The sequence below is a fragment of the Austrofundulus limnaeus genome, unplaced genomic scaffold (assembly GCF_001266775.1).
Source record: "Austrofundulus limnaeus strain Quisiro unplaced genomic scaffold, Austrofundulus_limnaeus-1.0 Scaffold60, whole genome shotgun sequence".
NCBI lineage: Eukaryota > Metazoa > Chordata > Actinopteri > Cyprinodontiformes > Rivulidae > Austrofundulus > Austrofundulus limnaeus.
Genome location: NW_013952462.1, coordinates 1,735,415 through 1,742,438, shown reverse-complemented (window position 1 = coordinate 1,742,438; position 7,024 = coordinate 1,735,415). Strand labels below are relative to the sequence as shown.

Below are 7,024 nucleotides of genomic sequence, written 5' to 3'. Positions count from 1 at the left end.
TTTCAGCTCATTTGAAAGTTGTTTTGAGACTCCCATGCTGCAACTCTTCAGAGAAGATGAAAAGAGGAGAAAAATCTACAATTGCCTCCCTTAATACCCTTTCTTATAATTGGAGTCACCTGAATGTGGAGGTCAAGGGTCACTGAACTTACCAAACCAAATTTGAGTTCCAGTAATTAGTTCTAAAGGTTTTGAAATCAATAAAACGGCAATGGTGCCCAAATTTATGCACCTGCCTAATTTTGTTTAACCAATTATTGCACACTTTCTGTAAATCGTATAAACTTCATTTCACTTATCTAATATCACTGTGTTTGTCCCCTGGCTATATGACATATTTAACTGAGGTTTGTTTTTTTTATCCAAACAATCAATGATTTATAAAGGTAAATCAGGAAAATTAACAAGGGTGCCCAATAAAGCAATGATTAGGTTGGTTGTTGGTCTATTAGTTCCATTGCAGAGTTAAAAGAGGCAAAGAAGGCTTTAGGGTGAGTTCACCATTTCCATCTACATGGCATCCACAAAGTATATCTGTGTCATGGTCTCAGCTGCCAACTYGTTCAGTGTGCGTGGGTGTGAAAGAGAGCGAATATAAAAAAAACACTGTAAAAGCTGGAGAGCAAAGGAGAGAAGAAAAGAGTGAGAATCTTTTGGTCATTTATAAAGAGGTAGCCTGCTCCTTCCATGTCCAGGGTGTGTGGCTCGTCGTCGATGGTGTGTAGCCTTGGGGGGAAATGCCAGATGAGGATGGAGCTGGGGTGGTAGCTGTTGATGCTTTGGCAGGGGAGATACATCTGCAGCACAGCATGCTAAATGACAAAATGATATCTCATCAGAGGGCCACCCTGTGTGTGTGTTGTGTGAGTGTGTGTGCGTGCGTGCATCCCAGTGTAAAAGCCCCCAGATACCTTGATGTGTATATGCTTTCATGGAGGACTGCTGTAGCATGCTGTTTGTAGAGTAAGCTTTTGAAACAGAGCACCGAGCCGCTAACGTTGTACACCACTGGCACAGTGGAAACGTTGCAGGGTGTCTGCACCACAGTGACTAACTGTCACACATTGCAACATCTGGATAAGTACTAAAATAATCTTTTAGAACGCAGCCTCGCCGTATTTACAGTTCTACTACTGTAAGCTTTCACTTGGCTTGTCATTAAAAAGTTTGCAAGCTGACACTTTGGGAGCCTGACAAGCTTGTGTGAGCTACTTAATTAGCCAGGGTTTGACTCTGTTCTCATGCAAAAATACTATCACAAAATAGCAAATTATTGCCCACACACAATGTACTCAGGCATATGAGAAATTACCAAGTGACAGCTTCACAACTCACATTTGTTTTGCCCTTTACTCTCAAAAAATACTGATTAGTATAGCTTAAAAAGGTGTCAGCACAGAAAACCAGTTTGGATGTTGCCAAATATGCACAAGACATTATAATGTGATAAAACATAACATATTTAGGTTTGGACTGAATCTTGACTTAGGTGTACCATTACTGTTGTTATTGTATGTTGTGAAATTCTACTGGTTAGTGAGTAGTCCCACACCAGTCTCAGACAGAGCAAAACAGCTTTTATGGTAGCACCTGAAAGATCCACAAAGCAACCAGGGCAAAAAAAAGGTACTTGTGGGATGGACAAAGCCCAAATAAAGCTTTTAATGCGAAAGTTATTGATCCTCTCACTGAAATAAACTCAAGAGTATTGGCAGGCCCAGAATCCCWGTTTGAAGGGACTCCATAATGAAGCTGGTCAATGCTAAGCTGTCCGCAATCAATCCCCCACATAACAGTTAATTACAAGTGAGGCTGCTATCAAGCAAAAAAGAAAAAAAAGAGGAGAGAGGCAAGCTGAAGGCAAAAAAGAAAAAAAAAGGCAGAATCAGAGAGGTGTGGGATGAGCTTTGTTAAGACAAGATGGAGGAGGAAGAATATTGAGTGGTTCAGCGCAAGAGATATGATAATGAAATGCACAAAGTGAAGTGTGGTTGTGTGTGCGTGTTATTATTATTTTTTTCATATTGAGTGAATAACAAGCTTTTACTTGTTAGGCTTTCCTTCTCTGACAGTTTCTTCATTCTAACAGTAAAACGTGCACATTCACCTGCCTCACACCACATTTTCATGCAGCTGTTAATGAAGTGAGACGAAAACTCTGTTTGCTGTAAAGTTGTTTTGATCCTGCATCGTTTGAGTGATAGATGTACCGACTAGTCCTAAAGGTTTACTAAACTTACTTAGCACGAGAGAGATGAAGTTTGAAAGCTTCAGACTTTTTTTTTTCTTTTAAAACTAATGTAGCATAGAGCTGTGGAGCTGCAGTAAATGATACTTCTCTGATGTATTGCTGAGGGATTAGTGGACTGAAGCCCAAATGTCACTTAAATCCAGCTGTTGACCTTTGTTGAATACATTAGCTCATGTCGGAAACTCTCCTTTACATCGTGCCTCATAAAAACAAGAGCCACATTCAGTATGTTATGATTACCTATTGTTTTTTGTAAACATCTCATGATGTGCTCAAATCAGATAATGTAAACAGTTGACAGCTCTATAAGAACGATTGAAAGCTATCSGTGAAACCAGGGGTCCAAACCCTGAGACCTCCCAACGGCTGCATGTTTTGTGTGTGTCTCCCAGGCTAATGGATTTACTGGAGATGGCATCAAGTATTTATTACCAAGTGTAATTGAATGCAATGATTATTGTTGCTGTGTAATGTGATTTTAATGTGGCAGCAATGGTTATGTATGAGGCCTAATGACTTTGCCTCCAAGGGGGTATGGTTCCCAATTTAAAAAAATCAAAATAAAACTGGAGTAAGAATGAATCGGAGGGGTGATTGTATTTTCTGCTCACCTCCCCCTTTTTTTCTTCTTAGGACAAATAAATTTAATCATCTAATCAGTGTGCTGCTCGTTTAATCAAAGTGTCTCCTCGGTAACGAGCTTGCCCTTTTTGAGCTTTTGTTTACACGCGTGCCTATTAAGTCACAGGTCTGTGCACGTTTTTGTTGGAATTTAAAAGGGTATAAAACTTGAATCAAGCCAACTCTGCAGATCCTAATTACAAAATGTTTTCTATGAACTAAATGGGCTTCTGATTATTAATATGATGGTTAGATGCATGAGTTGCCATTAGGAAACTAAACAGCAGAAACCATTTCAGGACACAGAGAGGCTTTGCTTTAYTCTTTTCCACCATATCATATGTTGGTGTTTTCAGATAAATCATCCTTTGTCCCTAAAGCTGCATTTGTTATTAAATGAACTTAACCAGATTTGTAAAGTAACTAAGTACAAATACMTTGTTACTGCACTTAAGTAGAATTTTTGGGTATCTGTACTTTACTTGAGTAGTTATTTTTCAGCCTACTTTTTACTTCTACTCCTTACATTTTTAAAAAACYCAAGAAGTAGAAAGCTGTTACTTTAATTTCATTTTGCTTGTTTTTATTCCAGCTTGGTATTGTAAAAAACTAATGAATACTATAAATTGTGCCTCCTAGATAGAGTGAATTTAACTGTGGTTGAATGAAAAGTATAAATATATAAAATTCTGATACCGTACTAGTTTGTACACTAATTAATTATTTTAAAAAYACATAGATTTTCTGTAATAACATTTAGTAGGAGGTGACTGCCCCAAAAAAAATGCAGAAATGAGTAAATGCTCAATTTAATTAAATACTTTTACTTTTAATTCTTAAGTACAAAAAATATCAGATACTTTAATACTTTTACTTAAGTAATATTCCTAAAGGAGACTTTAACTTTTACCAAAGTAATTATTTGGTAAGATACTTGTACTTTTACTCAAGTATCACTTTGTGGTACTTTATACAACACTGGACTTAACCAGGGAGTGTTGATGCCTATAGCTTTAAGTGTCTGCATATAGAAAACCAGCAGGTGAGAATCAAGCAGACAAATAATAATTGGGTAAATAATTAAACTAAAAAATATATATAAACCAAGTCAAAACACAAGTAAATAAAGGTCTACAGTCTTCATTTGCTGCAATTCAGTTTTAGTTTCAGAGGTCATGCTGATAAAGAAACCAGCTACACAACTGTGGTTCCTGGAAAGCTAAAATAAAAGTATTTTACTTTGGAAGATAGACTGATGATTGCATATACAAAACCTCTTTCACACTAGCAGCAGGYAGCAAAATAATTCTCTGAAATGGTGTGTTTAAAGCCAGATATTTTCTCTTTTCTTCCRATCTATAAACAAAGTAGCTTCAGTGCAGTTTTATTTTATTTTTATTTTATTTTTTACCTGAACTCAACCTAAATCCCCCTGCACACTGGAGGATGACCRCCTGTCTCCCTGGCCTGCACAACTTATTAGAATGTGACTGGATTGCAACAAATAGGGAAAGCTTATGATTTGCTATTCACAATGCTAGCATGGTCAGTCCTGTTTCAGATTCTTAATGACCAAGGTGCTGGTGTGCGCCGGCCCCATGACATTGTTGCCAACATGTAGCCCAGTCGTGCAATCACAGTGATGATAAAGCAGACGTTTTGCGTACGATCCAAACCACTAGAGGTTCTCACACTCTTTAACTAATGATGATCAACCCACCACATTAATAACGTGCACACCAAGACCCTGCAAAAAACATTCATGTTGTGGATGATTTTTTTTTACATGCAGTTTTGTCAACTATGAAGGAGTGGTCACACTACAACATTTTATTTTATTTTTAATTATATAAAAAAGTCATAATCTTACATGACAGGGTCAGACTCAGCTCAAGCCCTCAGTTGACAGCTTCCAATGCGTGCCACTGTGTTTATGAAGTAGTCTGATTACTTTTGGATGTAGTATGCTTCTATCTACTTTATGTGGCAAATAAATCCATCAACGCATTCATTAAATGCAATGCCATCAGGCTACAGTTCATCATATGAACCCATACAGTTTAATAACACTGATACCAAAATATAACTTCACAAGAAGCTCAACATTCCTTATTTTAGCGCAGTAAAAGTAATGCTTTTTCCTGCAGGAGTTCTTGTAATATGATTTTATTCTCATAGCATTATGACTTTATTCATGTTGAAGGATTTTTTTTCAGATTATCACAGATTTTTAATGCATCACACACACTGTTTTATTTTGAGTTTAACTAGGATGTATGTTGTGTAATTATCTATTTCTATGATTAAACTGTGAGTGACTTGTCACGATCAACTCAGAATTCACTCTCCTTGATGCATTAGTTAATACATGCCTTAATCACACACAACACATAACTTTTGTTCCCACCAGTAATTAGAACTGTTGTTATGGAGCCCAGCTCTTACATACAGACTTCAGACCCAGATGTGATGCAACGCTGGCCATTTTGCAGAGATAATAAAATGTCTGTAACTGACCCAGACGGTTGGCTGTTTGTGTTTCCTGCTTACGCATAATATTCAAGTCTTAACACTATCTTTTGTTCCCTTGTCCTCTACACATATGAGTAACTGAACACTATTATTTTTCAGCGTAATTAAAAACAAATAAATAAGTCTTGTAGTGTGGCCCTAATACTCCATCCTAGTCAATGGGCCTAACCAAACAAATGGTAAAAAGCATAAAGTTTATATCCAACAGTGTGGTGTAAAACTTTAAATCAGCTTATTAAACAGTTGTTTGTTTGTTTGTTTGTTTGTTTGTTTGTTTTCTTGTTTGTTTGTTTTTTGTTACAGATTTCTCAATCATGTACATTAAATACTTTTTATCACAGTGTAAGTTTTAGCTGTTCTTTTTAAAAACATCAAGTGTTGCTGCAAATGATTTTATCACTGCTGAAGTCATTATAGGCTTTAACAAAACTACTGTACTTGTTGACTTARATACAGTATCTTTTAAATATGAAAAGGTCACTGCACCTGTAAACTGATTAACTAAAAGAACAGGCTCATCTTATGTCCCTTAGCTCTACATATTTCTAAATAATATGCTTATTCAATTTTATGATAGTTAAGATCAAAACTCACAACAGCTGTTACATTTTCAGCCTTGTAGTATAGTTTGACAACACAATTGGAAAGTATAGGAATTTTGGCTCAAAGAAATGACAGAAAATTGCAAAACAGAAGTCAGTCTGTAACAGTCAGACACAAGCATTTGAAAACTTTTTAACCTTCCACTGCACACATTCTGCTCACTCTCACTTTATTGTGAAGCTTTTGTTCTATACACAAGCAGCGGGTGTGAGCACACCTGCCTGCACACATGCTTATACACTTCATGCACGTTCACTACACAAAGCTGGGCTTTGCTTGACATTATTAGTTTTGCATTTGGGCGCTCTGCCCAGAGTAACAGTATGGATTTTTGCCTCGGCTCCCTATAATTGGATGAGTTAAATTTCTCCATTCATTACATGTGCATCTGACCTCTGGACCCCGGCAGCTCCTGTGTTTTATTAGCACTCTCATCCCCTGATAATAGGGAAGCCTTTCCCTCACACACACTCTCTCCTCCCCAACAAATTAACTCTTTGTGTTGAGCATTCGAGTTAGACACAAGAGAAACAGGGGACAAGACTTAAAGTTTTGTGATGACACTACAGTCTAATTCGATTTTTTGCTGAGTCCCACAATGTCAAAGCACAAAATAAGTCTGATTTCATTTTTCAGATGTTTTTGTGTCTTTCCCTTAGTGGCATTTTAAACCGTGTTTTAAAATATTCTCAAAATTCACTCAAGAACTTGAAGTCATCCTGCCGCTGTAAAAGCCTTTTAACAGACTGGAGAGGTAGTCACAGAGCAGAGTTGGCGAGTATGTGTAAAGTGTTTCGATTGAGTTACCCAGCAGTATTGATGTCACTCCACTGGTTTTGTGAAACAAGTTTTATATGTTTAAGCGCACATTGGCTATGTCTGTTTGTGGGCTGCATCCTCATGAGTGCTTATTTGTCAACTGCATACGTCACCGCCACGCGCCGAGTGCAGTGGTGGCTGGTCAATGGGGTAGCACGTTCACTGCAGTATTGATGTCACTCCACTGGTTTTGTGAAA

At 37.4% G+C, this 7,024-nt stretch overlaps 1 long non-coding RNA gene across 3 annotated transcripts in view; it reads right to left on the bottom strand.

Annotated features, from left to right (window-relative positions):
• LOC106518411 (uncharacterized) overlaps positions 1–7,024 on the bottom strand; it is a 135,870-nt gene that overhangs the window by 84,209 nt on the left and 44,637 nt on the right. The window contains exon 3 of one of the 3 annotated variants that reach the window (XR_001310316.1): positions 586–812. The exons of the other annotated variants lie outside the window; for them this stretch is intronic. This is a non-coding gene — a long non-coding RNA (uncharacterized LOC106518411). Of the gene's footprint in view, positions 1–585; positions 813–7,024 lie in introns of those variants that run through there. 3 annotated transcript variants of the gene reach the window in all.